The sequence below is a fragment of the Gopherus evgoodei genome, chromosome 8, assembly GCF_007399415.2.
Source record: "Gopherus evgoodei ecotype Sinaloan lineage chromosome 8, rGopEvg1_v1.p, whole genome shotgun sequence".
Classification (NCBI taxonomy): Eukaryota; Metazoa; Chordata; order Testudines; family Testudinidae; genus Gopherus; species Gopherus evgoodei.
The window spans coordinates 40,638,580-40,648,558 of NC_044329.1; the positions used below are offsets into that span (position 1 = coordinate 40,638,580).

Here is a 9,979-nt window from a genome sequence, read left to right on the forward strand (position 1 = left end):
TGAGAAGCATCTACATTTGTAAGGGCACTGAAAGTGTTAACGTAACCCTTCTGCCCGTCTGAGTTGGCAGCAACAAGGGCCGGGTTCAGTATCTAGGGGTTCTGTTTCAATCAGTGCCGTAACAAGGGCAAGGCGAGTGAGGCTTGCCTCAGGCATACAAAGCCGAAGAGTGCAAAAGTGGTGGAGAAAAAGGGAAAAAAAAAAAAAGCTGCTGGCTGGCACAGAGATATTTATAACCCAGGTGCTCTCCCCCCCACCCCACCTTCCGCCCCCCTATGCCTCCCCCGAGCGTCCTCCAGCCCCGACTTGCTTCCCCTGCACTCTTCCAAGCCTGGAGCAGAGCAGGTCCATGAGTCCTCCCTGTAGCAACTGCTGCTGCAGGGGCCTAGTGTCCCCCATCTCACTGCCAGACTGACTCTGAGCCTGCCCTTCCCCCTCAGACCCTTTCATTTTCCAGTGGGATCCTCCAGCAGCACAGGGGATCCCCCTGCCTACAGTCATGGCTCCTGCCCCATGCTGGGCAAGGAGGCAGCCCCATCCCTCACCCCCAGCGAGGCTACAGTCAGGGGCAACAGTAGGGGAGGAGGCACACACAGCACCCCCCGGAACCCACCACCACGGGGGAGGCAAGGGAGATTCCTGGATCTGAGAGAGGCCCTAGGAGCACATGCAGTGAAAGCGGGGTGAGTGTGCTACGGGGGGGCTGGAAAGGAGGGCTCCTCCCCCAGAGCTTGCTGCTGCTGGCAAGGAAAGGGCTGAGGGGAGTCCTCCTCTCTGGTCCTTGTCCCGGAGCAGCCTGCCTGCACCCCAAACTCATCCCCAGCCCTGCCTCACCCCAGAGCCCAAACCTTCAGTCAGAGCTTTCATCCCACCACTGCACCCTCAACCCTCTGTCTGAACCCCTCTAGGGTCCCAAACATCTTATCTCCAGTTCCAGCCAGAGCCCTCACCCCCCACACTTCTACCCCGTCCCCAACCCTGACCCCCTCTCACACTCCAAATTTCCCATTCCCAGCCCCAGACAGAGCCCTCACCCCTACTCTCACCCTGAGCCCCTCCTACACTCCAAGCCCCTCATCTGCAGCCACAACCCACATCCCTCACCCCTGCACCCATCCCTCTGCACCCCTCCCATCCCCAAACTCCCTCCTAGAATCTGTACCCCCTCCCTCCACACCCCCTCCAATCCCATGCCCTGAACCCCAATCCCCTGCCCCAGCCTAAGGCCTGCACTCCAGATCTCCTCCCTCACTGAAACTCCCTCCCAGACCCTTGGGCGGGTGGGGGGGCGGAGTTTGGGCAGGGGCAGGTTCTGGACACCACCAAAATTTCTACAAACCTGCCACCCCTTATCCTGCCCTGCAAGCCTGAACTCCCAGCATTCTCAGGACACATGCTGATCCCTAGTGGCCACTGCTGATATCCAGCACCTCCGTCCTCCCTTAACCTGTGAGTCCCTCTCTGGATTGGAACTGGACTGGAACCAAAGACCATATTGGAAGCAACATTACCAGCCAAACAGTCAAAACTTATGAGTTGACTCCCCAAAATCACAGGCTCTACCGCTGCCGCTTCATCCATTCTTCGGTGGCAGCTCGGCGACAGGCCTTTCCTTCCGAAAGGAACTGAGTGACCTGCCACCGAATTGCTGCCAAAGAGCCAGCCCTGGGGGAGGGCGCAATTTTATATTCTTGTCTCGGGTGCAAAAATACCTAGTTATGGCTCTGGTTTCAATAACGCAATGCAAAACCGGCTCGAGCCCCAACCCAGTAACCTGGGACAATTACATACCACCCCCCGGGCACCTGTAAGAGGCAATACTTCCCCTCTCGCAAGCACAGAGTCTGAGTGTAGCAAAATCCTTTTAATAAAGGAGGAAAAAAATGTGGCATTATGTTGGGGAAACACCACAAACAGGATTCATAACACAAACCATGAGCAAAAGACCCACTCCTAAGTAAGTTTGGCAGTGTCCTTTTCCCCTCAGGGTCTTAAGTCTAACAACCCAAAAGATCACCCCAAAAGTCTCTTGAGTCCAGCAACCCAAAACTCACCCAAAAGTCCAACAACCGAAAAGTCTCTATCCTGGTCAGTGCAGCCCCAGAGTTCAAAAGTTTATCTGCAGAGTTTCCCCCCCCCCCCCCCCGCAACCTGGGTGGAAATGTGGGGGAGGAAAGGGGCACATGGGATATTAAGGGACACCTTACATGGTCCAAGGCCAACTGCCCCACCTCTCCATGGGGTTCTGCTGCAGCCTTCGCCATGAGCCACTCCACTCCAGCAGCCATCCCGTGAGCCGCTCCAGTCATCCCACAAACTGCTTCCCTCTGCCCTGCTTCAGTCCACTTGCTGTCCTGTGAGCCACTCCAACCATCCTGCAAACTGCTCAGCTCCACTCTGCTCACCAGCCCATGGGCCGTTTCAACCATTCTACAAACTGCTCCACTCTGCCAGCTACTTAGCAATAGACTTTCAGGCTTCCCTACTAGTTCACACAGCACTCAGTGATCTCAGCACTTAACAATTTTAGCTTTTTAGTGATTTCAGCTTGTAGTAGGGGAACCCCAGTACTGGTGCACCATTAGCCTAAAGTGAATTCAGCACAGCAACCTGTAACTAGACAGAATCAAAATTAGCTCTGTTATTCAACAGAGAGAGAAGATACAAGTAGTGTTTCAGGCCCTAGAAGAAAGATCAATGAGACAACAAGCATCAAATACCTATCCCCAGCTTGTCAATTCACAGGGTTTTGGAACCTATGTCCTTTGTCTAGCGAGTGCTACTTAGTTGATGATGAGTCCCTCTGTCACAAAACAGTTCCACTGGCCTTGATTCACATAATCAGGGTAACAACACTTTATTCTTCCTGCCCCAATAACAGAGAAACTGGGGATCCCACAGCAGCCAAAGTGACCATTTGGGCATCTGTGGGCTCATGTTAGGCGGGGTGGGTGTGCCTATGCAAACAAGACCAGCCCCTGAAGTTATTTTCCACAACTCGCCACAATGCACCACCGAATGGCAGGGTAGAGCTCATCCTGACTCTGCTTACATTAAGATCAGTTTAGAATGCATTTTGTTTTTATTTCATTTGCCCAAATCTAAATTTTTATGCTTTGATTTATCACTTAAAATCTATCTTTATAGTTAATAAATGTGTTTGTTTATTCTACCTGAAGCAGTGCATTTGGTTTGAAGCATGCCAGAGACTCCCCTTGGGATAACAAGCCTGGTACATATCCATTTCTTTGTTAAATTGATGAACTCATATAAGCTTGCAGTGTCCAGCGGGCATAACTGCACACTGCAAGATGGAAGTTCCAAGCATTGTGTCTGGCACCAGAGATATTTGCTAGTGTCATCCAGTTGCAAGTAGCTGAGAGCAGCTTACATGGCAAAGGCTGTGCATGAACAGCCCAGGAGTGAGGGTTCTCATAGTAGAGCAGGGTAAGGCTGTCTCCCAGAGTCAAGGATTGGAGTAACCTAGCAGATCACTGGCCCAGATAACACCAGAGGGGAACGCTCAGTAGGAATAAATGGTCAGTTTTCAGAATGGAGACAGGTAAATAGTGGTGTCTGCCAGGGGTCTGTATTGGGCCAAGTCCTATTCAACATATTCATAAATTATATGAAAAAAGGGGTAAACAATGAGGTGGCAAAATTTACAGATGATATAAAACTACTCAAAATAGTTAAGTCTCAAGCAGACTGCAAAGAGCTACAAAAGGACTTCTAAAAACTGAGTGACTGGGCAACAAAATGGCAGATGAAATTCAATGTCAATAAATGCAAAGTAATGCACATTGGAAAACATAATCCCAATTACACATATGGGGTCTAAATTAGCTGTTACCACTCAAGAAACAGATCTTGAAGTCATTCACAGAATCATAGAATCAAAGAATATCAGGGTTGGAAGGGACCTCAGGAGATCATCTAGTCCAGCGGTCGGCAGCTTTTCAGAAGTGGTGTGCAGAGTCTTCATTTATTTACTCTAATATAAGGTTTCACATGCCGGTAACACATTTTAACGTTTTTAGAAGGTCTCTTTCTATAAGTCTATAATATATAACTAAACTATTGTTGTATGTAAAGTAAATAAGGTTTTTTAAATTTTTAAGATACTTAATTTAAAATTAAATTAAAATGCAGAGCCCCCTGGACTGGTGGCCAGATCCGGGCAGTGTGAGTGCCACTGAAAATCAGCTCGTGTGCCGCCTTCGGCACACGTGTCAGAGGTTGCCTACCCCTGATCTAGTCCAACCCCCTGCTCAAAGCAGGACCAATCCCCAACTAAATCATCTCAGCCAGGGCTTTGTCAACTCTGACTTTATAGACTCATAGACTCATAGACTCTAGGACTGGAAGGGACCTCGAGAGGTCATCGAGTCCAGTCCCCTGCCCTCATGGCAGGACCAAATACTGTCTAGACCATCCCTGATAGACATTTATCTAACCTACTCTTAAATATCTCTAGTGATGGAGATTCCACAACTTCCCTAGGCAATCCATTCCAGTGTTTAACTACCCTGACAGTTAGGAACTTTTTCCTAATGTCCAACCTAAATCTCCCTTGCTGCAGTTTAAGCCCAGTTTAAGCCCACTTTATAAACCTCTAAGGAAGGAGTTTCCACCACCTCCCTAGGTAACCCATTCCAGTGCTTAATTGTGGATAGTTGTGGATAGTTCTCTGAAAACATCCACTCAATGTGCAGCAGCAGTCAAAAAAGTGAAAATAATGTTGGGAATCATTAAGTAAGGGATAGACAATAAGAGAGAAAATATCATATTGCCTATATATAAATACATGGTACTCCCATATATTGAATACTGCATGCAGATGTGGTCACCCCATATCAGAAAGATATATTAGAATTGGAAAAGGTTCAGAAAAGGGCAACAAAAATGATTAGGTGTATGGAACAGCTTCTGTATAAGGAGAGATTAATAAAAATGGGACTTTTCAGCCTGGAAAGAAGAAGACTACGGGAGGATATGATAGAGGTCTATAAAATCATGGTTGGTGTGGAGAAAATAAATAAGGAAGTGTTATTTCCTCCTTCTCATAACACAAGAACTAGGGGCCACCCTAGGCAGCAGGTTTAAAACAAACAAAAGGAAGTACTTCTTCACACAATGCACAGTCAACTCATTGCCAGGGGATGTTGTGAAGGCCAAATCTATAATGGGGTTCAAAAAAGAACTAGATAAGTTTGTGGAGGATAGGACCATCAGTGGCTATTAGCCAGGATGGGCAAGGATGGTCCCCCATCCTCTGTTTTCCAGAAGCTGGGAATGGGCAACGGGTTGAAATACTTGATGATTACCTGTTCTGTTTATTCCCTCTAGGGAACTTGGCATTGGCCACTGTTGCAAAACAGGATCCTGGGCTAGATGGACCTTTGGTCTGCCCAGTATGGCCATTCTTATCTGTTGTTCCCCTCCTGCTTCCAGTAATGTTGTCCATCCCACCCTGACAGTGAGTACCCCTCCTCACCCATCCATCAATCCCCATTCATGGCTGGGATCAGAAAAAACAGCATCTAAATGTCTCTGGGGCTCTGTCTCCAGTCCCAAGGCAGCTGGTCCAGGTGTCACCACCTGACCCAGCTAGTGATTCAGTTTGATTGAGGTGCTCGGTAGGCAGGAACTCCCTGGAGTCCATTCAGCTCTGCTACTATGTCTCGCTGCAGAGTCTTCACTTTGCATTATCACCCATGCCCACTTGGGTGGGGAGCCATGATTCATCGATTCCAAGGCCAGGAGGGACCATTGTGATCATCTAGTCTGACCTTATGTACAACACAGGCCAGAGAACTCCCCCACATAATTCCTAGAGCAGAACTGTTAGAAAAACATCCAATCTTGATTAAAAAATTGGCATCCATCACCACCCTTGGTCAATTGTTCCAATGTTTGACTACCCTCACTACTAAAAATGTATGTCTTATTTCCAGTGTGAAACTGCCTAGGTTCAGGCCACTGGATCGTGTTAAGCTTTTCTCTCTAGATTGAAGAGCCCATTGTCAAATATTTGTTCCCCATGTAGGCACTTACAGACTGATCAAGTCACCCGTTACCCCTCTCTTTGTTAAGCTAAATAGATTGAGCTTCCTGAGTCTATCACTATATAACAGGTTTTCTAATCCTTTAATCATTCTCATGGCTCTTCTCTGACTCCTCTCCAATTTATCAACATCCTTCTTGAATTGCGGACATCAGAACCAGAAACAGTATTCCAGAAGCAATGACATCAATGTCAGATACAGAGGTAAAATAACCTCTTTGCTCCTACTTGAGTTTCCCCTATTTATGCACCCAAAGATTGCATTATCCTTTTTGGCCATAATGTCACACTGGGAGCTCATGTTCAGCTGATTATCCACCTCTCCTTACCCCAAATCTTTTTCAGTCACCGCTTCCCAGAACAGAGTCCCCCATCTGGTAAGTGTGGCTTGAATTCTTTGTTCCTAAATGTATGCAGTAGGGCTGTTGATTAATCACAGTCAACTCATGTGATTAACTCAAAAATATAATCACGATTAAAAAAATAATTGTGATTAACTGAAGTTTTAATTGCACTGTTAAGCAATAGAATACCAATTGAAATTTATTAAACATTGTGGATGGTTTTCTACATTTTCATATACATTATATTCTCTGTTGTAATTGAAATCAAAGCATATATTATTTTTTATTATAAATATTTGCACTGTAAAAATGATAAACAAAAAATTTTATTTTTCAGTTCACCTCATACAAGTACTGTAGTGCAATCTCTTTATCGTGAAAGTGTAACTTACAAATGTAGATTTTTTTTGTTACATAACTGCACTCAAAAACAAAACAATGTAAAACTTCAGTGCCTACAAGTTCACTCAATCCTACTTCTTGTTCAGCCAATCGCTAGGACAAACAAGTTTGTTTACATTTACAGGAGATAACGCTGCCCTCTTCTTATTTACAATGGCACCAGAAAGTGAGAACAGGCATTTGCATGGCATTTTTGTAGCTGGCATTGCCAAGTATTTATGTGCCACATATGCTAAACATTTGTATGTCCCTTCATGCTCCATCCACCATTCCTGAGGACATGCATCCATGCTGATGACGCTCATTAAAACAAAAAATGCGTTAATTTAATTTTTGACGACACTCCTTGGGGGAGAATTGTATGTCTCCTTCTCAGTGTTTTACCCACCTTCTGCCATATATTTCATGTTATAACAGTCTCAGATAATGACCCAGCACATGCTAATTTTAAGAACATATTTACTGTAGATTTGTTCGTATGTGGGGGGAGAGAGAGAATGGGTTTTTGGAGTGTTGAGAGTGTGTCAACACACTGTCTTGTAAGTTCAGATCTCCCTAGCCCCCCTGCCTCTCACTCACTCACTCAGTAAATGTTTGCTTTGCCCCATTGTAGATAAGCAGCCGCTGTCTGAAACGGAGCTTTGAAAAGGCACTTCTGCATTCCTCAGCTGATTTCACAACAAAGAGAAGAGAGACCACTTGACTTAAGTGGGATTATGGGACGTTTCTGGAGGTCAGTCAGAACACTGTAACTTAACTCCCCATTTACACTGGCTCTGGGGCATCTCAGCCAATATGTAACAGCCGTTATCCCTCTCACGGAGGTGGAGTACCAGGAGCGCTCTAGCCAGGGAGTCAGAGCACTCTATGTGCCCTGCCAGTGTGGACGAGGAGTAAGGTAGAGCACTCTGGGTGGCTTTATTGCAGTATAAAGTGCCAGTGTAGCCAAGCCCTTACAGAAATGAATAGGTTCACTGCATGCTAAGAGACCGGGCACACATCACCCTGGCAGGTGAGCTAAAGACTCACACTTCACTCTAACGCCCAGCACTGAGACAGTTTTGAAATAAAACAAGAATAAGTTTAATATCAAAGAGCAGAGCTTTAAATGATCATAAGCAAGAGAAAAATAGACAGGTCTGGTTACAAAAAAAACAAACAAAAAACAAACAAACAAAAACAGGCTTTCTAGTGACTACAGCTTAATGTTAGCAAGTTACAATCTTTGCAGTTTTCTTCCAAGTTGCTAGCATCCCCAGCCCTCCAGACTAGGAAGAGCCATTTTCCCAGGTGGCTGTAGCATATGTCCTGCCCAAAGTCACACTCCCCAATGCCAGTTCTTAGGAGTCCTTATAATGTTGTCCTGTATGCGATTTAGGGACCTTTTGTCTGAGCATCCTTTGGTTTCAAGTACCTACAGAGATGATCCAGGAATTTTTCATTTTTGTTCTCTTCTTATCCTGGCTGTTCCATGTGGAACAAGTTAGATTTTCATAGGAATGAGTGAAGACCCAGAATGTGACACACTGTGCATATGAATGGTGAGCTGATTCCATTCTGGAGAAGGTGGAGGCTGGAACAGCCATGGAAGTTGCTGAGAGAGGGCAGATCAGACAGAGTACAGACAGAAGCAGATCTGGGAGAGTCATGGTAGGTTTCAAACCTGGAATAGGGAGAAGCATGAAGGAAGATAGGAGAAAGTGGCATTAGCCAACAGCAGAAGAAGTAGAAATAGCAGAAGGAAAAGTGAGAGGAACATGTAATACATATTCTGCCTTTATAAAGTGAAGGTTTAAGCTGAGAGGACCATAAAGGAGATCAGTAGGTCAGCTCCACAGCCAGTGATCAAGAGGCAGGCACTGAAAAGGAGCAGCAAAAGATGAAGAGGCAAGTGAACTTGCATGATGACTTTATAGTAAGGGACCTGGCTGAAGAGATCTGCCATCTAGACACAGAGTACAGGATGGTACCTGCTGTCTCTTGGGTACAGCACAATGGCTATCCTGAGGCATGTTGGGAATTAGGAAAAGAGACAAGTAAAAGACGAGTAATAAAATCAAAGATCTAGGATGAGAACTGAAGAATCAGTACAGGGCATCTTCATGGAGACCCTTCTAATGTATATCACAAGTGAATGACAAACCCAGCTCATTTGGGAGAACAGCCCATGGATGTGCTAGTGGTAGAGAGGGACGTTTGAGACTCATGGAGCACTGGAGCCTTTTGTGATGATAGGTGACTACCAAGATGAAACAGATCTACATAAAGCAAAGGATCCCTAAACTCTTGGTTTAAACTCTCAGGGCTTTCTAGGCAACCTTCAAATGAGGATGGAGCAGGGAAATAGGACCTATTGCTCAACTCATGTGATATGGCCTGACCTCCCTGTGTACCAAATGAGAGGCAGAGGTGATGCGGGGACATTTTGCATCAGGAGTATTTACCAAGCCAAGGAGGTAAGATGGCATAACAGAGAGGATGGTGAAATATTGTGGGTAAAGTAAGAAATTACTGAGCATCTTCTTCAAGCTCCAGGCTGTGAACTGCTTCTTGCTAATGTGACTCGATTCCCAGCAGTCATTATTAGAAGCCAGTCTCCAGATATCAAACCATTTTCATGTCAACATTTCTGATTATCACACTCTCAGCAAACTGGTCAAGTTCAGGTCGGGCCTTGCTAACTCCCAACCCATGCTCCATCTTTTCCAGAGTATAGATGCAGACTAGCGCCTCTTAACTGATTACAGTTGGTCATGTTCTAGCCTAGGCTACAACTTGACCAGCTCAAATGAATGTAAAGGTGTTATCGGTGTCCACAAGTGGTAATGTGGAGTTTCCATCTAGTTAAGCTAACTTGATTGAAAACCTATCATTCTGTGGGGCCATTATGATGATTAAAAAGCTCTTGCTTTTTGAGAGGCAGCAGGTAGGACACTGCTCCCTCCTGCTCTCTGCTCCACTACTACACAGGTTGTGACACTCTGGACCTGTCTGTGCTCCAGTTGAGAGGCATAATTGCAGCACATGTTGATTTACCTGAGCAAGCTTAGAACAAAGCTAGCTTGAGACACTAGAGAAGTGAACCAGGACCTTGGGTATGTTGTCCAGGCCCACAGCCTGTGCTGCCACAGCTGACCTTTGATCTAAGCTAGCGCAGGTCTGTCTG

The 9,979-nt window shown here is 45.9% G+C and overlaps 1 long non-coding RNA gene across 1 annotated transcript; it reads right to left on the minus strand.

Annotated features, from left to right (window-relative positions):
- Positions 1–680: 680 nt before the first annotated feature.
- LOC115656861 lies at positions 681–7,356 on the minus strand. Its single transcript, XR_004001770.1, has 3 exons — positions 7,277–7,356; positions 6,356–6,363; positions 681–692 (listed from the first exon to the last, which is right to left on the minus strand). It is a non-coding gene; the product is annotated as an uncharacterized LOC115656861 (long non-coding RNA).
- Between the last annotated feature and the right edge of the window lie 2,623 nt (positions 7,357–9,979).